The following is a 22650-nucleotide window of genomic DNA, read 5'->3' on the forward strand; positions in this document are numbered from 1 at the left end:
TCTTTATCTGGTTTACAGATAGTTGTGAGAGATGAAATCTCCCCTTTGGAGATGAACCTTTGAATTCCAGAAAATATCCCTAAGAAACAATTTCTAGTGCCCAGGGATCCTGGACGTCTCTTGCCCAAGCCTGGGCGAAGAGAGAAAGTCTGCCCCCGACTAGATGTGGTCCCGGATCGGGGGCTACTCCTTCATGCTGTCTTAGAGGCAGCCGCAGGTTTCTTGGCCTGCTTCCCCTTGTTCCAAGCCTGGTAAGGTCTCCAGACTGGTTTGGACTGGGCGAAATTTCCCTCTTGTTTTGTATTAGAGGAAACTGAAGCTGCGCTACTCTTGAAGTTTCGAAAGGAACAAAAATTATTCTGTTTGGTTCTTAACTTATTGGACATATCCTGAGGAAGGGCATGACCTTTTCCTCCAGTAATATCAGAAATGATCTCCTTCAGGCCAGGCCCGAATAGGGTCTGTCCCTTGAAGGGGATGTTAAGAAGCTTAGACTTTGAAGTAATGTCTCCTGACCAGGACTTAAGCCATAGCGCCCTACGCACCAAAATGGCAAAACATGAATTCTTAGCCGTTAGCTTGGTTAAATGAAAAACGGCGTCAGAAATAAAGGAATCAGCTAACTTAAGAGCTTTAATCCTGTCTAGAATATTGTCTAACGGGGTCTCCAACTGTAGAGACTCCTCAAGAGACTCGAACCAAAAGGCCGCTGCAGCAGTAACTGGGGCAATGCATGCAAGAGGCTGGAGAATAAAACCTTGATGTATAAAAATTTTCTTAAGGAGACCCTCCAATTTTTTATCCATAGGATCTAGGAAAGCACAACTGTCCTCGACGGGGATAGTTGTACGTTTAGCTAGGGTAGAGACTGCTCCCTCCACCTTAGGGACCGTTTGCCACAAGTCCGTATGGCGGCATCTATGGGAAACATCTTTTTGAAAGCAGGAGCGGGAGAGAACGGCACACCTGGTCTATCCCATTCCTTAGTAATAATTTCCGAAAACCTCTTAGGGACTGGAAAAACATCAGTGTAAACAGGCACTGCAAAGTATTTGTCCATCTTACACAATTTCTCTGGAACCACAATGGGGTCACAGTCATCCAGAGTCGCTAAAACCTCCCTAAGCAATAAGCGGAGGTGTTCAAGCTTAAATTTAAACGCTGTCATTTCAGAATCAGACTGAAGCAACGCCTTCCCTGAGTCTGAAATGTCACCCACAGATAGAAGCTCACCTGCCTCGGCTTCTGAGCATTGTGAGGGTATATCAGACACAGGCATTAAAGCGTCAGAAAGCTCTGTATTAGTTCTAGCCCCAGAGCTGTCTCGCTTTCCTTGTAACCCTGGCAGTTTGGACAATACCTCTGAGAGGGTAGCATTCATAACTGCCGCCATGTCCTGTAAGGTAAAAGAATTAGACGCGCTAGATGTACTTGGCGTCACTTGAGCGGGAGTTATAGGTTCTGACACATGGGGAGAGCTAGATGGCATAATCTCCCTTTTTTCAGTCAGACAATCCCCTGGAGATAAATCTTTAAGCGCCATAATATGGTCTTTATAGTTTATAGAAATTTCAGTACATTTGGTACACATTCTAAGAGGGGGTTCCACAATGGCTTCCAAACATACTGAACAAGGAGTTTCCTCTATATCAGACATGTTTAACAGACTAGTAATGAGACAAGCAAGCTTGGAAAACACTTTAATAAAGGTGAAACAGCAATTAAACAAAAACGTTACTGTGCCTTTAAGAGAAAAAAAACTAGCACTTAAACTGCAAAAAAGTGTAAAAATACAGTAAAGTCTTTGAAATTTTACAGTGTGTGTAAGGGACTAAAGCAACATTGCACCCACTTGCAAATGGATGATTAACCCTTTAGGCCCCAAACCGGATTGAAAAACGTTAAAAAATGTTAAAAGACAATTGAGCACCTTGCCACAGCTCTGCTGAGACTCCTACCTGCCCTCAAATACGATTTTGTGCAGAAATAACCCCTTTGAAATGGTCCTCAGATGCCAGAGGACTCCTCTAGGGAAGCTGGATGTCTCAGTCTGAATTAAAACTGTGCAGTTAGAGCACTAAAAACAGAATTTATGCTTACCTGATAAATTACTTTCTCTTGCGGTGTATCCAGTCCACGGCTTCATCCTTTACTTGTGGGATATTCTCATTCCCTACAGGAAGTGGCAAAGAGAGCACACAGCAGAGCTGTCCATATAGCTCCCCCTCTAGCTCCACTTCCCAGTCATTCGACCAAAGGTTAGGAAGAAAAAGGAGAAACCATAGGGTGCAGTGGTGACTGTAGTTTAAACAAAAAATGTTATACCTGACTTAAATGCCAGGGCGGGCCGTGGACTGGATACACTGCAAGAGAAAGTAATTTATCAGGTAAGCATAAATTCTGTTTTCTCTTGCAAGGTGTATCCAGTCCACGGCTTCATCCTTTACTTGTGGGATACCAATACCAAAGCTTTAGGACACGGATGAAGGGAGGGAACAAGACAGGTACCTTAAACAGAAGGCACCACTGCTTGCAAAACCTTTCTCCCAAAAATAGCCTCCGAAGAAGCAAAAGTATCGAATTTGTAAAATTTGGCAAAAGTATGCAGTGAAGACCAAGTCGCTGCCTTACAAATCTGTTCAACAGAAGCCTCATTTTTGAAAGCCCATGTGGAAGCCACTGCTCTGGTAGAATGAGCAGTAATTCTTTCAGGAGGCTGCTGGCCAGCAGTCTCATAGGCCAAACGGATGATGCTTTTCAGCCAAAAGGAAAGAGAGGTAGAAGTCGCTTTCTGACCTCTCCTCTTACCAGAATAGATAACAAACAAGGAAGATGTTTGTCTGAAATCCTTTGTTACTTGTAAATAGAGCTTTAAAGCACGAACTACATCAAGATTGTGTAACAGACGTTCTTTCTTCGAAGAAGGATTAGGACACAGAGAAGGAACAACTATTTCCTGGTTAATATTCTTGTTAGAAACAACTTTAGGAAGAAAACCAGGCTTGGTACGCAAAACTACCTTATCTGCGTGGAACACCAGGTAAGGTGAATCACACTGTAAGGCAGATAATTCTGAAACTCTTCGAGCAGAAGAGATAGCTACTAAAAACAAAACTTTCCAAGATAACAACTTAATATCTATGGAATGTAAAGGTTCAAACGGAACCCCTTGAAGAACTGAAAGAACTAGATTTAGACTCCATGGCGGAGCCACAGGTTTAAAGACACGCTTGATTCTGACTAAAGCCTGAGCAAACGCTTGAACGTCTGGTACCTCTGCCAGACGATTGTGTAAAAGGATAGACAGAGCTGATATTTGTCCTTTTAAGGAACTAGCTGACAAACCTTTCTCCAATCCTTCTTGGAGAAAGGACAATATCCTGGGAATCCTAATCTTACTCCATGAGTAACCCTTGGATTCACACCAACAAAGATATTTCCGCCATATCTTATGGTAGATTTTCCTGGTGACAGGCTTTCTAGCCTGAATCAGAGTATCTATAACTGACTCAGAGAACCCACGCTTTGATAGAATTAAGAGTTCAATCTCCAAGCAGTCAGACGTAGAGAAACTAGATTTGGATGCTTGAACGGACCCTGTATTAGAAGATCCTGCCTCATTGGCAGTGTCCATGGTGGGACAGATGACATGTCCACTAGGTCTGCATACCAAGTCCTGCGTGGCCATGCAGGCGCTATCAGAATCACCAAAAGCCTTCTCCTGCTTGATTCTGGCGACCAGACGCGGGAGGAGAGGAAACGGTGGAAAAACATAAGCCAGATTGAAGGACCAAGGCGCTGCTAGAGCATCTATCAATACCGCCTTGGGGTCCCGGGACCTGGACCTGTAGAGAGGAAGTTTGGCGTTCTGACGGGACACCATCAGATCCAATTCTGGAGTGCCCCATAGCTGAGTCAGCTGGGCAAATACCTCTGGGTGGAGTTCCCACTCCCCCGGGTGAAAAGTCTGACGACTTAGAAAATTCGCCTCCCAGTTGTCTACTCCTGGGAAGTGAATTGCTGAGAGATGGCAGGAGTGATCCTCCGCCCACCTGATTATTTTGGTTACTTCCGTCATCGCTAGGGAACTCTTTGTTCCCCCCTGATGATTGACGTAAGCTACAGTCGTGATGTTGTCCGACTAAAATCTGATGAATTTGGCCGCAGCTAGTTGGGGCCATGCCTGAAGAGCGTTGAATATCGCCCTCAGTTCCAGAATGTTTATCAGGAGAAGCGTTTCTTCCCGAGACCATAAGGCCTGAGCTTTCAGGGAGTCCCAGACCGCACCCCAGCCTAACAGACTGGCGTCGGTCGTTACAATGAACCACTCTGGCCTGCGGAAACATATTCCCTGAGACAGGTGGTCCTGAGACAACCACCAGAGAAGAGAATCTCTAATCTCCTGGTCCAACTGAATTTGAGGAGACAAATCTGCATAATCCCCATTCCACTGTTTGAGAATGCATAGTTGCAGTGGTCTGAGGTGTATCCGAGCAAAAGGGACTATGTCCATTGCCGCTACCATTAATCCGATTGCCTCCATGCACTGAGCTACAGATGGCCGAGGAATGGAATGAAGAACTCGGCAAGTAGTTAAAAGTTTCAACTTTCTGACCTCCGTCAGAAATATTTTCATTTCTACTGAATCTATTAGTGTTCCTAGGAAGGGAACCCTTGTGAGTGGGGACAGGGAAGTCTTTTTGACGTTCACCTTCCACCCGTGAGACCTCAGAAAGGCCAATACAATCTCTGTGTGAGCCTTGGCTCTGTGAAAGGAGGGCGCCTTGTTCTGCAATTGGAACTGGGTATATCACTCCCATCGTATGTAGATCTTCTACACAGCGTAAGAACGCCTCTTTCTTTGTCTGGTCTGTAGACAGACGAGAAATGTGGAACCTTCCCCTTGGAGAGGAGTCCTTGAATTCTAGAAGGTATCCCTGGGAAACAATCTCTAATGCCCAGGGATCGTGAACATCTCTTGCCCATGCCTGAGCGAAGAGAGAGAGTCTGCCCCCTACTAGATCCGGTCCCGGATCAGGGGCTAACCCTTCATGCTGTCTTGGTAGCAGCTGCAGGCTTTTTGGCCTGTTTACCCTTGTTCCAGCCCTGGTAAGGCTTCCAGGTTGCCTTGGGCTGTGAAGCGTTACCCTCTTGCTTTGCAGCTGTAGAGGCTGAAGCCGGACCGCTCCTGAAGTTACGAAAGGAACAAACATTAGCTTTATTTCTAGCCTTAAAGGGCTTGTCCTGAGGGAGAGCATGGCCCTTTCCCCCGGTGATTTCTGAAATAATCTCTTTCAATTCTGGCCCGAAAAGGGTCTTTCCCTTGAAAGGGATATTTAATAATTTGGATTTTGACGACACATCGGACGACCATGACTTGAGCCAAAGCGCTCTGCGCGCCATAATGGCGAAACCTGAATTTTTTGCCGCTAACTTAGCTAATTGCAAGGCGGCGTCTGTGATAAAAGAATTAGCCAGCTTTAGAGCCTTAATTCTATCTATAATTTTGTCATATGAGGTCTCCGTCTGGAGCGACTCCTCCAGTGCCTCAAACCAGAAAGCCGCTGCAGTAGTTACAGGAATAATGCAGGCAATAGGTTGGAGAAGGAAACCTTGTTGAACAAAAATGTTCTTAAGTAAACCTTCTAATTTTTTATCCATAGGATCTTTAAAAGCACAACTGTCTTCAATTGGTATGGTTGTGCGCTTAGCAAGTGAAGAAACAGCCCCCTCTACCTTAGGGATGGGGAACATTTTCTTAAAAATAGGGGGGGGGGGGACAAAAGGGACACCTGGTCTATCCCACTCCCTAGTAACAATATCCGCAACCCTTTTAGGGATCGGAAACGCATCAGTGTATACAGGGACCTCTAGGTACTTGTCCATTTTACACAATTTCTCTGGGACCACCATAGGGTCACAATCATCCAGAGTGGCTAATACCTCCCTGAGCAATACGCGGAGGTGTTCCAGTTTAAATTTAAACGCTAATGAATCTGACTCTGCCTGATGAGAAACCTTTCCTGAGTCGGAAATTTCTCCCTCAGACATCAAATCCCTCACCCCCACTTCGGAGTGTTGTGAGGGTACATCAGATAAGGCTACCAAAGCTTTAGACTGCTCATAATCTGTTTTTAAAACAGAGCTATCGCGCTTTGCAGGAAAAACTGGCAGTTTGGATAGAAAGGCCGCAAGGGAATTATCCATGACTGTCGCTAGTTGTTGCAATGTAATAGGGGCAGACGCACTAGAGGTACTAGGCATCGCTTGAGCGGGCGTAACTGGTTGTGACACATGGGGATAGGTAGGCGGACTATCCTCATTACCTTCAGTCTGAGAATCATCTAGGGCCACACTTTTAAGTGCAACAATATGATCTTTAAAGTGTATAGACATATTAGTGCAATTGGGACACATTCTGAGAGGGGGTTCCACCATGGCTTCTAAACACATTGAACAAGGATTTTCCTTAGTGTCAGACATGTTTAACAGACTAGTAGCATACACAAGCAGACTTGGAAAACACTTTAATCAAATAAAAAACACAATTTGAAAAAAACGTTACTGTGCCTTTAAGAAATAAAAAGAGCACACAATTTTACAAAACAGTGAAAAATGCACCAATCCTTTTGAAATTTTCAGCATGTACCTAAGGCTTTAATATGATTGCACAGCAAGTTTCAGAACGATTAACCCCTTAATGCCCAAACCGGAGCAGCCTAAAGCCAACAACCGGTTAATTAACTACAGCACCTTGCCACAGCTTACTGCTGTGGCCCTACCTGCCCTTAGGGATCAGTTTTGGGGAAATAAAGCTTCTTCTATGCCCTCAATCAGCAGCTGGACCCTCCATGTGAAGCAGCATGAAACAGCCTTTCAATTCTAACTGCGCATCTGAGGCGCGAAATTAGGCCCCTCCCACTCCACAGTTGTGAGGCCTACAAAAATCACTTCTAAGTGACTAAATTTATGCCATGTGGATAATAACCCCAGTAAAACACTCCAAAGTACTTAAAAAGGTGTCTCCAACGAGTATTTCTTAAATAAATAATCGATTGCCCTGCATTAGTGTCAACCAGCCTAATTAGCCCTGTTATGTAAGCATTCAATTCTATACTAAGTCTCAGAACATAGCTTACCCTCCCCACATGGGGATCTTGTCAGTCTTCTAGCATTATCTCAGTCTTGTCTAGAAATAAATGACTGAACATACCTCATTGCAGTCAAGCCTGCAAACTATTCCTCACAACTGAAGTTTTCTGGTACTCCTCAGTCCTGTGTGGGAACAGCAGTGGATTTTAGTTACAACATGCTAAAATCATTTTCCTCTCAGCAGAATTCTTCATCACTTTTCTGCTAGAGAATAAATAGTACAAACCGGTACTATTTAAAAATAACAAACTCTTGATTGAAGATATAAAACTACAAATCTAACACCACATTCACTTTACCTTCCCGTAGAGAGACCCTAGTGCTTAGAGCCGGCAAAGAGAATGACTGGGGGGTGGAGCTAGAGGGGGAGCTATATGGACAGCTCTGCTGTGTGCTCTCTTTGCCACTTCCTGTAGGGAATGAGAATATCCGACAAGTAAAGGATGAAGCCGTGGACTGGATACACTTTGCAAGAGAAATAGGCCCCTCCCACCATGTACTGGATGTCAGAGGGGCCTTAAGAAAGTACTCCTAGGAGTATCTGACTAGCCATGTGGAAACTAGGCCCCAAATAAAGACTTATCTCCCTCAGAGAAAAAAACGCCCTATTTATGAAGACATGTAAACGTTTTGTCACTAAGTAATATGAGTATTAACATGAGTATTACCCTGTTTTGTAAGCATGATCCCAGTCGCTGTTAAATCACTGCATCAGGCTTACCTCAAATACACAAGGCTCTGTCAGCATTTTCTAGAACTTATTCATCTCTCTAGAAATAAAAATACTGAACATACCTCAAAGCAGGTAATCTGCAGACCGTTCCCCCAACTGAAGTTTTCTCATACTCTTCAGTTATGTGTGAGAACAGCAATGGACCTTGGTTACAAACCGCTAAGATCATCAAACCTCCAGGCAGAACTCTTCTTCTAATTTCTGCCTGAGAGTAAAACAGTACAACGCCGGTACCGTTTAAAAATAACAAACTCTTGATTGAAGGTAAAAATACACTAAATCACCACATATCTCTGTTGTTGAGAGTTGCAAGAGAATGACTGGAGGTGGGGGTTAGGGGGGGAGCTATATAGACAGCTCTGCTGTGGGTGTCCTCTTGCAACTTCCTGTTGGGAAGGAGAATATCCCACAAGTAATGGATGAACCCGTTGACTGGATACACCTTACAAGAGAAATGTAAATGCAACAATGTACACAACGTGCGTAGATGTTACTGTTGGTGCTTTGTGTGCGTGTGCATGTGAGGTTAATGTCCCTTTACCAGTGTGTGTATGTGTATAGATGTCCTGTGTGTGCATGTGAGGTTAATGCCCTTTACCAGCGTGTGTATGTGTATAGTTGTCCTGTGTGTACTGTGTGTGCATGTGAGGTTAATGTCCCTTTACCAGTGTGTGTATGTGTATAGTTGTCCTGTGTGTGTGTGTGTGTGCATGTGAGGTTAATGTCCTTTACCAGTGTGTGTATGTGTATAGATGTCCTGTGTGTGCTGTGTGTGCATGTGAGGTTAATGTCCCTTTACCAGTGTGTGTATGTGTATAGATGTCCTGTGTGTGCATGTGAGGTTAATGCCCTTTACCAGTGTGTGTATGTGTATAGTTGTCCTGTGTGTACTGTGTGTGCATGTGAGGTTAATGTCCCTTTACCAGTGTGTGTATGTGTATAGATGTCACGTGTGTGCTGTGTGTGCATGTGAGGTTGATGTCCCTTTACCAGTGTGTATATGTGTATAGATGCCCTGTGTGTGCTGTGTGTGCATGTGAGGTTAATGTCCCTTTACCAGTGTGTGTATGTGTATAGATGTCCTGTGTGTGCATGTGAGGTTAATGTCCCTTTACCAGTGTGTGTATGTGTATAGCTGTCCTGTGTGTGCATGTGAGGTTAATGCCCTTTACCAGTGTGTGTATGTGTATAGCTGTCCTGTGTGTGCATGTGAGGTTAATGTCCCTTTACCAGTGTGTGTATGTGTATAGTTGTCCTGTGTGTGTGTTTGTGCATGTGAGGTTAATGTCCCTTTACCAGTGTGTGTATGTGTATAGTTGTCCTGTGTGTGTGTGTGTGTGTGCATGTGAGGTTAATGTCCCTTTACCAGTGTGTGTATGTGTATAGTTGTCCTGTGTGTGTGTGTGTGTGTGTGTGTGTGTGTGTGTGTGTGTGTGTGTGTGTGTGTGTGTGTGCTGTGTGTGCATGTGAGGTTAATGCCCTTTACCAGTGTGTGTATATGTATAGATGTCTTGTGTGTGTGTGTGTGTGTGTGAGTGTGCATGTGAGGTTAATTTCCCTTTACCAGTGTGTCTATGTGTATAGTTGTCCTGTGTGTGTGTGTGTGTGTGTGTGTGTGCATGTGAGGTTAATGTCCCCTTACCAGTGTGTGTATGTGTATAGATGTCCTGTGTGTGCTGTGTGTGCATGTGAGGTTGATGTCCCTTTACCAGTGTGTGTATGTGTATAGCTGTCCTGTGTGTGCTGTGTGTGCATGTGAGGTTAATGTCCCTTTACCAGTGTGTGTATGTGTATAGCTGTCCTGTGTGTGCTGTGTGTGCGCATGTGAGGTTAATGTCCCTCTACCAGTGTGTGTATGTGTATAGTTGTCCTGTGTGTACTGTGTGTGCATGTGAGGTTAATGTCCCTTTACCAGTGTGTGTATGTGTATAGTTGTCCTGTGTGTGCTGTGTGCTGTGTGTGCATGTGAGGTTAATGTCCCTTTACCAGTGTGTGTATGTGTATAGATGTCCTGTGTGTGCTGTGTGTGCATGTGAGGTTAATGTCCTTTACCAGTGTGTGTATGTGTATAGATGTCCTGTGTGTCTTGTGTGTGCATGTGAGGTTAATGCCCTTTACCAGTGTGTGTATATGTATAGATGTCCTGTGTGTGCTGTGTGTGCATGTGAGGTTAATGTCCCTTTACCAGTGTGTGTGTGTGTATAGTTATCATGTGTGTGCTGTGTGTGCATGTGAGGTTGATGTCCCTTTACCAGTGTGTATGTGTATAGTTGTCCTGTGTGTGCTGTGTGTGCATGTGAGGTTGATGTCCCTTTACCAGTGTGTGTATGTGTATAGTTGTCCTGTGTGTGCTATGTGTGCATGGGAGGTTGATGTCCCTTTACCAGTGTGTGTATGTGTATAGTTGTCCTGTGTGTGCTGTGTGTGCATGTGAGGTTGATGTCCCTTTACCAGTGTGTGTATGTGTATAGTTGTCCTGTGTGTGCTGTGTGTGCATGTGAGGTTGATGTCCCTTTACCAGTGTGTGTATGTGTATAGTTGTCCTGTGTGTGCTGTGTGTGCATGTGAGGTTGATCTCCCTTTACCAGTGTGTGTATGTGTATAGTTGTCCTGTGTGTGCATGTGAGGTTAATGTCCCTTTACCAGTGTGTGTATGTGTATGGTTGTCCTGTGTGTGCTGTGTGTGCATGTGAGGTTAATGTCCCTTTACCAGTGTGTGTATGTGTATAGTTGTCCTGTGTGTGCATGTGCTGATGTCCCTTTACCAGTGTGTGTATGTGCATAGTTGTCCTGTGTGTGTTGTGTGTGCATGTGAGGTTGATGTCCCTTTACCAGTGTGTGTATGTGTATGGTTGTCCTGTGTGTGCTGTGTGTGCATGTGAGGTTAAAGTCCCTTTACCAGTGTGTGTATGTGTATAGATGTCCTGTGTGTGCTGTGTGTGCATGTGAGGTTGATGTCCCTTTACCAGTGTGTGTATGTGTATAGTTGTCCTGTGTGTGCATGTGAGGCTGATGTCCCTTTACTAGTGTGTGTATGTGTATAGTTGTCCTGTGTGTGTGCGTGTGCATGTGAGGTTGATGTCAATTTACCAGTGTGTGTATGTGTATAGATGTCCTGTGTGTGTGCGTGTGCATGTGAGGTTAATGCCCTTTACCAGTGTGTGTATATGTATAGTTGTCCTGTGTGTGCTATGTGTGCATGTGAGGTTGATGTCCCTTTACCAGTGTGTGTATGTGTATAGTTGTCCTGTGTGTGCTGTGTGTGCATGTGAGGTTGATGTCCCTTTACCAGTGTGTATATGTGTATAGTTGTCCTGTGTGTGCTATGTGTGCAACTGTGCATGTGAGGTTGATGTCCCTTTACCAGTGTGTGTATGTGTATAGTTGTCCTGTGTGTGCTATGTGTGCATGTGAGGTTGATGTCCCTTTACCAGTGTGTGTATGTGTATAGTTGTCCTGTGTGTGCTATGTGTGCATGTGAGGTTGATGTCCCTTTACCAGTGTGTGTATGTGTATAGTTGTCCTGTGTGTGCATGTGAGGTTGATGTCCCTTTACCAGTGTGTATATGTGTGTAGATGTCGTGTGTGCTGTGTGTGCATGTGAGGTTAATGTGCCTTCACCAGTGTGTATATGTGTATAGATGTCCTGTGTGTGCTATGTGTGCATGTGAGGTTAATGTCCCTTTACCAGTGTGTGTATGTGTATAGTTGTCCTGTGTGTGCATGTGAGGTTAATGTCCCTTTACCAGTGTGTGTATGTGTATAGCTGTCCTGTGTATGCTATGTGTGCATGTGAGGTTAATGTCCCTTTACCAGTGTGTGTATGTGTATAGCTGTCCTGTATGTGCTATGTGTGCATGTGAGGTTAATGTCCTTTACCAGTGTGTGTATGTGTATAGTTGTCCTGTGTGTGCTGTGTGTGCATGTGAGGTTAATGTCCCTTTACCAGTGTGTGTATGTGTATAGTTGTCCTGTGTGTGCTGTGTGTGCATGTGAGGTTAATGTCCCTTTACCAGTGTGTGTATGTGTATAGTTGTCCTGTGTGTGCTGTGTGTGCATGTGAGGTTAATGTCCCTTTACCAGTGTGTGTATGTGTATAGCTGTCCTGTGTGTGCTATGTGTGCATGTGAGGTTAATGTCCCTTTACCAGTGTGTGTATGTGTATAGTTGTCCTGTGTGTGCTATGTGTGCATGTGAGGTTAATGTGCCTTTACCAGTGTGTGTATGTGTATAGTTGTCCTTTGTGTGCTATGTGTGCATGTGAGGTTAATGTGCCTTTACCAGTGTGTGTATGTGTATAGTTGTCCTGTGTGTGCTGTGTGTGCATGTGAGGTTAATGTCCCTTTACCAGTGTGTGTATGTGTATAGTTGTCCTGTGTGTGCTGTGTGTGCATGTGAGGTTAATGTGCCTTTACCAGTGTGTGTATGTGTATAGTTGTCCTGTGTGTGCATGTGAGGTTAATGTCCTTTACCAGTGTGTTTATGTGTATAGTTGTCCTGTGTGTGCATATGAGGTTAATGCCCTTTACCAGTGTGTGTATGTGTATAGTTGTCCTGTGTGTGTGTGTGTGCGTGTGAGGTTAATGCCCTTTACCAGTGTGTTTATGTGTATAGTTGTCCTGTGTGTGCTGTGTGTGCATGTGAGGTTAATGTCCTTTACCAGTGTGTGTATGTGTATAGTTGTCCTGTGTGTGTGTGTGTGTGTGTGCATATGAGGTTAATGTCCTTTACCAGTGTGTTTATGTGTATAGTTGTCCTGTGTGTGCTATGTGTGCATGGGAGGTTGATGTCCCTTTACCAGTGTGTGTATGTGTATAGTTGTCCTGTGTGTGCATGTGAGGTTAATGCCCTTTACCAGTGTGTTTATGTGTATAGTTGTCCTGTGTGTGCTATGTGTGCATGGGAGGTTGATGTCCCTTTACCAGTGTGTGTATGTGTATAGTTGTCCTGTGTGTGCATGTGAGGTTAATGTCCTTTACCAGTGTGTTTATGTGTATAGTTGTCCTGTGTGTGCTATGTGTGCATGGGAGGTTGATGTCCCTTTACCAGTGTGTTTATGTGTATAGTTGTCCTGTGTGTGCTGTGTGTGCATGTGAGGTTAATGCCCTTTACCAGTGTGTTTATGTGTATAGATGTCCTGTGTCTGCTGTGTGTGTGTGTGTGTGTGTGTGTGTGCATGTGAGGTTAATGCCCTTTACCAGTGTGTTTATGTGTATAGTTGTCCTGTGTGTGCTGTGTGTGCATGTGAGGTTAATGCCCTTTACCAGTGTGTTTATGTGTATAGATGTCCTGTGTCTGCTGTGTGTGTGTGTGTGTGCGTGTGAGGTTAATGCCCTTTACCAGTGTGTTTATGTGTATAGATGTCCTGTGTCTGCTGTGTGTGTGTGTGTGTGCATATGAGGTTAATGTCCTTTACCAGTGTGTGTATGTGTATAGTTGTCCTGTGTGTGCTGTGTGTGCATGTGAGGTTAATGCCCTTTACCAGTGTGTGTATGTGTATAGATGTCCTGTGTGTGCTATGTGTGCATGTGAGGTTAATGTGCCTTTACCAGTGTGTGTATGTGTATAGATGTCCTGTGTGTGCTATGTGTGCATGTGAGGTTAATGCCCTTTACCAGTGTGTGTATGTGTATAGTTGTCCTGTGTGTGCTATGTGTGCATGTGAGGTTAATGTCCTTTACCAGTGTGTGTATGTGTATAGTTGTCCTGTGTGTGCTATGTGTGCATGTGAGGTTAATGCCCTTTACCAGTGTGTGTATGTGTATAGATGTCCTGTGTGTGCTATGTGTGCATGTGAGGTTAATGCCCTTTACCAGTGTGTTTATGTGTATAGTTGTCCTGTGTGTGCTGTGTGTGCATGTGAGGTTAATGTCCTTTACCAGTGTGTTTATGTGTATAGATGTCCTGTGTGTGCTGTGTGTGCATGTGAGGTTAATGTCCTTTACCAGTGTGTGTATGTGTATAGTTGTCCTGTGTGTGCTGTGTGTGCATGTGAGGTTAATGCCCTTTACCAGTGTGTTTATGTGTATAGATGTCCTGTGTCTGCTGTGTGTGTGTGTGTGTGTGTGTGTGCATGTGAGGTTAATGTCCCTTTACCAGTGTGTTTATGTGTATAGATGTCCTGTGTCTGCTGTGTGTGTGTGTGTGTGTGTGTGTGCGTGTGAGGTTAATGCCCTTTACCAGTGTGTTTATGTGTATAGATGTCCTGTGTGTGCTGTGTGTGCATGTGAGGTTAATGTACTTTACCAGTGTGTGTATGTGTATAGATGTCCTGTGTGTGCTGTGTGTGCATGTGAGGTTAATGTCCTTTACCAGTGTGTGTATGTGTATAGTTGTCCTGTGTGTGCTGTGTGTGCATGTGAGGTTAATGCCCTTTACCAGTGTGTTTATGTGTATAGATGTCCTGTGTCTGCTGTGTCTGCTGTGTGTGCGTGTGAGGTTAATGCCCTTTACCAGTGTGTGTATGTGTATAGTTGTCCTGTGTGTGCTATGTGTGCATGTGAGGTTAATGTGCCTTTACCAGTGTGTGTATGTGTATAGTTGTCCTGTGTGTGCTGTGTGTGCATGTGAGGTTAATGTCCTTTACCAGTGTGTGTATGTGTATAGTTGTCCTGTGTGTGCTATGTGTGCATGTGAGGTTAATGTGCCTTTACCAGTGTGTGTATGTGTATAGTTGTCCTGTGTGTGCTATGTGTGCATGTGAGGTTAATGTCCTTTACCAGTGTGTTTATGTGTATAGATGTCCTGTGTCTGCTGTGTGTGTGTGTGTGTGTGTGCGTGTGAGGTTAATGCCCTTTACCAGTGTGTTTATGTGTATAGATGTCCTGTGTCTGCTGTGTGTGTGTGTGCGTGTGAGGTTAATGTGCCTTTACCAGTGTGTGTATGTGTATAGTTGTCCTGTGTGTGCATGTGAGGTTAATGTCCTTTACCAGTGTGTGTATGTGTATAGTTGTCCTGTGTGTGCTGTGTGTGCATGTGAGGTTAATGCCCTTTACCAGTGTGTGTATGTGTATAGTTGTCCTGTGTGTGCTATGTGTGCATGTGAGGTTAATGTGCCTTTACCAGTGTGTGTATGTGTATAGTTGTCCTGTGTGTGCTGTGTGTGCATGTGAGGTTAATGTCCTTTACCAGTGTGTGTATGTGTATAGTTGTCCTGTGTGTGCTATGTGTGCATGTGAGGTTAATGTGCCTTTACCAGTGTGTGTATGTGTATAGTTGTCCTGTGTGTGCTATGTGTGCATGTGAGGTTAATGTCCTTTACCAGTGTGTTTATGTGTATAGATGTCCTGTGTCTGCTGTGTGTGTGTGTGTGTGTGTGTGTGTGTGCGTGTGAGGTTAATGCCCTTTACCAGTGTGTTTATGTGTATAGATGTCCTGTGTCTGCTGTGTGTGTGTGTGCGTGTGAGGTTAATGTGCCTTTACCAGTGTGTGTATGTGTATAGTTGTCCTGTGTGTGCATGTGAGGTTAATGTCCTTTACCAGTGTGTGTATGTGTATAGTTGTCCTGTGTGTGCTGTGTGTGCATGTGAGGTTAATGCCCTTTACCAGTGTGTGTATGTGTATAGTTGTCCTGTGTGTGCTGTGTGTGCATGTGAGGTTAATGCCCTTTACCAGTGTGTGTATATGTATAGTTGTCCTGTGTGTGCTATGTGTGCATGTGAGGTTAATGTCCCTTTACCAGTGTGTGTATGTGTATAGTTGTCCTGTGTGTGCTATGTGTGCATGTGAGGTTAATGTCCCTTTACCAGTGTGTGTATGTGTATAGTTGTCCTGTGTGTGCTATGTGTGCATGTGAGGTTAATGCCCTTTACCAGTGTGTTTATGTGTATAGATGTCCTGTGCATATTATGTTGATCAGTTTTGCAATCATTTTAAGTTGTGCTTTGTTGCCTTCAGTCTGTTGTCTTTCAGTTCTCAGAACCTGATTCCCTTGAAACAGATCCTTGTAACAACAAGCTGAGCACTGAAGACTTAGCGAAACCACACGGTGCGCACTGCTGCGCCTGCTTATTTTGTGAAATCAAGATGTAGCCCCTAAAGTCTCTGTGCAATCTCAAGATGATGCCATCAAGTAAACCACAAACAGACCAGCTCATCAGTGGTAAGAGATCTCTTTTCAGATTAATAAAACGGAGCCCCCAATAACACTGACTGACATAGCAACTAAATATTCTACGGTTGACTTGCTTTGTCTGTTATAATGGGGCAATTTTAACCCATGGCTAGCATGTAGAATCCTATTTGGAAATTTACATTCTACTATATCTTTATAATGATAAAATGTCATTTGATTTGCTCATTCCCATTAAATGTAGAAAATCATTTTCCCATTAAATATAATTCATACCTTATTCTCTATTATAGCCATTTATGTTAATTGACGTTATTTCCCACTTACAATACTGCAGGGTAATTTATGTCCTATGTTCCCTTTATAAATATGCACGATAATGCCAGTCTCTGTACCCACTTGATACAATACTGATTGATTCACTGCATATCCTCATCTAACTGTAATGCAGACCAATATACCCATTATTTCTCTCAGTAATACTGTAAATGAATACAAAGCTTGTGAGGATAACAGTACCACATCATTATGTTACATTGAAATTCCCCTTACCATAAAAAAAATTACACAAATGCAAAATCCGATTTATAACAATATGAAGTATTCCATAACACAGTGCCCCCTAATGGCAATAAACTATATTACAAACAATATTATATCAAATATTTAATTCCTTACAATAATTTGTCTTATCTAACTACTTTTTGGTCTTTTTACACCTTAACATGATGCAAGATGATTCACACACATTGATAATACCAGTTTAATACATAATTTGCCTTAAAGGGACAATAAACCATAGATTTTCTTCCGTAATTCAGATCGATCATACAATTTTGAAGGGTTTCTAATTTACTTATATTATCAAATTTGATTAGTTCTCATGATACTTTTTGTTGAAGAGATACCTAGGTATCTCTAGGCAAAAAAGTGTATCTCCCCCTTGACACATTCTTTATTTCATTAATATTATTAAGAACATCTGACCTGTTAAACTAAAGCAGTTAATAGTTGAAAACAAATGATGATTTGGCAAATGTAATTAGCTATGAATGAAGCAAGCATTTCTTTAAGTCGAAGGGCCTTTAGGGGCTTTTTTAGCATTATTTTGTAATGTTGTGTCTCTCATATCTGGAACTCCATATCGAGAGATTAACAACTCTCAAGAAAGAAATCTCCTTTTTATAAAGTCTTAGAGAGACATTGTTTTACTGATGAAACGTATTAGATTATCTCGCAAGAGCGGAGATCATCAGGACCCTTCCACACCTTCTACTCTCCTCTAGAGATTCTGTCTATCCCAATCAAACACGTTCTATCATAAATGTTTTGCTTAAGTCATTGAACAATGGCTAAACTCAATCCACCTGATGAGTTATAAGACTTCTTTACACAGTACTATAAGTCTTATTTCATATTGGTCAAGTAAACAGCTGGATAACCATTTTCAGAAGCTTACAATACACATACCTCACACGCACATACAATTTAGTGTCTATTATGCCCAAAACCAGACGCCACTTTAGCATCTAAGTCCTCGATGTCATTACATCCCTGAAACTAAGCTCCCCAACTACTACTCCAAATTTTCACCCATCAATCACATTTAAACCCACCCATCCAATATCCCACCATAGTACCTGTATCCAAGCATTCAAGACCCACTACCCACAACACCTAAGACCCTCAAATCCATTGCACTGAAATCTTCTCACCAACCATAAGTTAGGTACTTTCCTTGCTCCATTTATCAGCATTGTCCGAAACTCCGTGACTGCATAAAAAAATAAGTAACATAGAAAAGGCCCCACATCAAAATGATCTACTTAATTACCATGTTGTGATACAAAAGCCCTGTTTAATTTAGGGTTTTCTTTCCTCTCACCCCATTGGTTAAATGATGAATAGTGGTATCATCAAATGTTCTCAATAGGTTCACTTAATTACCTTTTTTGACTCAATTCCACTAAATGTGCTCAATAGGTTCACTTAATTAACTATTTCTGACTCAATGCCACTGATTTCTAAGTCACTTTAACTCAATTTTATATTATATGCACACTCAACCTCTGTCTAAACTATTAAAGCACCAAAAAATAAAATATAAATTCTATGTATTACTTAACCAATTATCTACAGCAAAATACCACCTATTGGTTCAGTGCTCACTGACCCAGCGTTATCACAACCTCTACAATCAAGCGGTAAATAATGATGCAAATCACTGGCTATAGTTTAGGGTCTGTTGTAAAGGTTAACCATAGGTTTATGGTGAAAACTATAGGGTTATAAGTACTATCTATAGGGTTATAAGTACTATCTATATAGTTATAAGTACTATCTATAGGGTTATAAGTACTATCCTTACCTGTGTCTAAAAGGATTGTCACAAACTCCACCACCACTATTGCTGCTTTGGGGGGGGGGGGGGTCTGAACACACCTTCAGATCTGTCACATCTAATGTGCTTCTTGTGTTGGTGTGTGGGTTACTACATACAGTTCACAGGTGACTTAAGATATGGGCTACAGTAAAGGGTGCTCCAACAGCACAAAGATCCATGACATTCTATGTAAGCGCTTCAAGCAAACTAACCTAACACCAGGTGCAGTAGGCAACCCCTGCCAAGCTTATTGTAGTAGAACAAGATCCTCTGCACTCCACGGAAGTGAAAGGCACAGTTCAATAGTATTACAAAAAAACTTTATTCCAGACAAGTTTCATGTTCCAGACACTTAATCACTGATAGTTTAATGTGATAGGGGCTTGGAATCCCCTAGGTGCCTTTCATTTGTCTTTCTGGGGAACCCGGGCTATTTTTGAATAGTTTTAATTTTTTTAGAATAACGTTTTTTGTCATTTTATTGAACAGTGCCTTTCACTTACACAGTGTGTGGGGGATCTTGTTCTATTAATTTCCTTTTACAGTTTCTAAAAAGGTCCCATGGGCACTCATGAGAATTTTTTAAATGATTATTGCAGCTCCTAACAAGGTTCACCATTCCTGTTCCTATGCTTATACAATTTACACCTTATTTGTCTTAAAGTATTGTATGTTCATTTGTGTAAAAAAATATTTGTAGGATTATTCATTATTTAGAGTAATACACCGATAATTAGGGTGACCATACTGCCGCTTTAAAAAGGGACACATATGAAAAATACATATGTCAGGGCTGTTTAAAGAAATGTTTTGTTTAAGAACCCTGACATATGTATTTTTTCATGTGTCCCTTTTTAAAGCGGCAATATGGTCAGCCTACAGATAATGTATTAATTATAATAATTTATAATAATAAACTAATAACATTAATAATTATGATAATTCATGGATAATGAATTAATTACAATTTTTACCTATAAATATTTTTATATAATGCATGATAATACACAGTAAATGCATTCTTTATAATAGTTTGATAATACCCAAACTAATGTGTGAAATATAATTATTTGTTCATCATAAATAATATAGACCATGTAATACCATGTAATATTTGTACTTATTTAGACTAATTACTGACATCACGTGACTATTTGGAATAACTCCCTGATACTGTATAGTAATAATAATTATGTATCAATCACACGTTTTGGGGTTTTTGCCTCCATGTAATTTATCCATATTTAAGTTATTTCCCCCATTGCTCCCCCCCGCACCGGGTATCACCGGGGGCCCCGCGCTCACCTCGGCCATGGTACTGATCCCCGCAGTGTGTACATAAAACGCGTCCTCACCGTATCCTAGCAACGAGAGGAGTAGCAACGCGCCTGCGCCAAGTAGTCCTTTAAATGTGATAGCGGCCTGAAGTAAGTGGCTGTCATTTTTAGTGCTGGCAATGTTTCCGGGATTGAAATTGTGCGCATGCGTATTCCTAACAGAACTTTGTTTATTGCTTGCACAGAGTACTAGTTCCTACAAAATAAGTAAAATAACATTAGATTAAATGTTTTTATACAGGAAGTTATTTATTGTAATATTAATACTGCGATAGGTCTGTACCCTTTTTGGGCAATGGGCTAGTTAATTTGTTGTCAGTGATCTTCTACCGTACAAATTACATTCAGCAATAAAATGTTACAATATGTTTTACAAGAAAAACACTAAAGGGAAGTGCAGGCAAATAAAGATGCATTCAATTAAAAGCATGATGGATAGAAAAGTAAAGAACTTGCATGATTCAGATAGAGCCGGTAATTTTAAGGCACTTTTAAATTCACTTCTATTTTCTCAAATGTGCTTTGTTCTTTGGTATCCCTTGTTAAAAAGAATATGCACATATCCTACACTAGTGGGATCTAGCTGCTGAGGTGCCTGCACGGATTTGTCTCTTGTGATTGGCTAACTAGATGTGTTCAGCAAGCTGCCAGTAGTGCAATGGTGTTGCTTCAGCAAAGGATAACAAGAGAATGAAGCAAAATTGATAAAAGCTGAAAATTGGAAAGTTGTTTAAATCCAAATCATGAAAGAACATTTTGGCGTTTCCTGGCCCATTAAGCATTTGTTTTACTCAACAATCTGAACCTTTAGTAGTTACTATTTGAAAGCACCAAAGTCATCAATTCCCATTCTCCTCCACATGAGCAATAATGTACATTAATTACATATTAGCTCATAACTGGCTGTAAAATTACTTTACAGATTATGGGATAGGGTTGTCAGGTGTCCCGTGTTCCATCTGAGAGTCCAGAATTTCAGCAGGAGTCTAGTAAAATATGTAAAAAAAAAAAAAATGTATGTATGGCAGTATAAAAGGCCTCCTATAACACAAAACATTATATATATATATCTAAAGAGGGTATAGTGTTTGCACTCTCACCACCGTCCTTCAACTGCCAGGGTGCTATAGCAAGGAGTATAACAGAACAGTAGAGATGGCCTGAGAGAGAAGGGAGAGGGTAAAAAGAGGAGGAAGTAATAATTATCTTTAAAAAAAAGTCCAGGTCTGCTTTGACTTTCAATGATTGTCAGCAGCACTATGCCCCATAAAAAGTGAGCATCTACTGCTAGTCTGTTATTTTCAGCCAAGGGAGGAAAAAAAATAAAATCACTGTCTTATGTGTTACTGGCATAAATGGTGATGCTAAAACACCACTGTGTGTGTTACTGGCTGTAAAATAGTGTCAAATTATTGTGTGTTCCTGGTAGCTAAAGAGGTAAACCTGATATGGCGGCCAAGGGGATAAAATTACTGTTACCTTGAAAAAAATATACAGAAAGGGTTTAATAGTGAGATTTAATGAAGATCTTTAGAGAGAGGCCATTTTTGTGAGCCCACTGCCACCCATTCCCAATCACCTACAGGTCATTCAGTGTTTTTGTGATGGATAGCTGGTAATCATTATTTTGGAGGAAAGTGAAGTATTCTACTTAAAGGGACACTGAACCCAATTTTTTTTCTTTCGTGATTCAGATAGAGCATTCGATTTTAAGCAACTTTCTAATTTACTCCTATTATCATTTTTTCTTCGTTCTCTTGCTATCTTTATTTAAAAAAGAATGCATCTCTTCTTTTTTTTGTTCAGTACTCTGGACAGCACTTTTTATTGGTGGATGAATTTATCCAGGTTGTTCACCAAAAATGGGCCGGCATCTAAACTTACATTCTTGCATTTCAAATAAAGATACCAAGAGAATGAAGAAAATGTGATAATAGGAGTAAATTAGAAAGTTGCTTAAAATGTCATGCTCTATCTGAATCACTAAAGGAAAAAATTTGGGTTCAGTGTCCCTTTAAACTAAACAAATGAATGTAATTATTAGATAACTAGTGAATCACTGTACTAATTTACAAAATAATATTTATAAACTAGGGAATTAGGATGGTTTAAGGGGTACATATTGACCAATTGTTGTGTTATATTATACACCCTTTAGTGTGAGAAATACATTTTATGTAATGTATTGGATTGTTTTAATGTTAGTTCTTTCTAAAGCTATTTGAGGTTGCCAATATTTCACTTTCTATAGAAATAGCGATTGGAGCTTATATATGGTTATAAGTCATGGGGCTATGGCGCTGTAATACACTCATCAATAATTTGAAAATGTATATCTGCCAACTGATGTCATCTGTCTGGGTGCTTACCCAAGAGTTTGGCACAAACTCTGTGATTGCTCCTCATGATGTGGGTATAGCTAGTGGTGGCATGGGCTGTGTATGTTTGGGGTAAGGCTAGACCAGGGGTGCTCAACCTAGGTGGTTCAGAGGCTTTGGGAATACATTTCCCATAATGCTCAGCCAGTGTCTGAGCATCATGGGAAATGTAGTTACAAAACCTCTGAAGCACCAAGGTTGAGCACTGGGCCACACAGTCATTCATAAGCAGTTGCAGCTACTTTGACTTTGCATAGCAAATTAGATTTGATTAAAAGCACTAGTCACATTTATATTTGAAAACTGCACAAGTTTTGGTGCTAGGAAAGCAAAACAGAGCAAGGGAGAAAATTAGTCTTGTTGTCGTAAATTACCTAAAAAAAGTGGATTTTTTTTTTTACATTAGTTCAGTGGTTCTGAAACTTTTCCAGACTTTAGCACATTAGCAATGCAAATTGTGTTGCAGCAAACCTGTGTAATTAAATGTAATTTTTTATAGTTCATTTGAAAGTTAAAAACATTAGAAAAATAGCGCTATAGAACTGCTAGAGGTATTGGCCTCTAGTTATCAACGCGTCTACTTTACCTGCCTTCGC

General features: G+C 41.7%; 1 protein-coding gene across 1 annotated transcript in view; it reads right to left on the reverse strand.

The window, feature by feature from the left end:
- The window catches only part of LOC128640537 (cilia- and flagella-associated protein 58), a gene marked incomplete at its 3' end in the record, with an annotated part of 133285 nt that overhangs the window by 106036 nt on the left and 4599 nt on the right, over positions 1-22650 (reverse strand).

Source organism: Bombina bombina, chromosome 9 (genome assembly GCF_027579735.1).
Source record: "Bombina bombina isolate aBomBom1 chromosome 9, aBomBom1.pri, whole genome shotgun sequence".
Taxonomy (NCBI): Eukaryota; Metazoa; Chordata; class Amphibia; order Anura; family Bombinatoridae; genus Bombina; species Bombina bombina.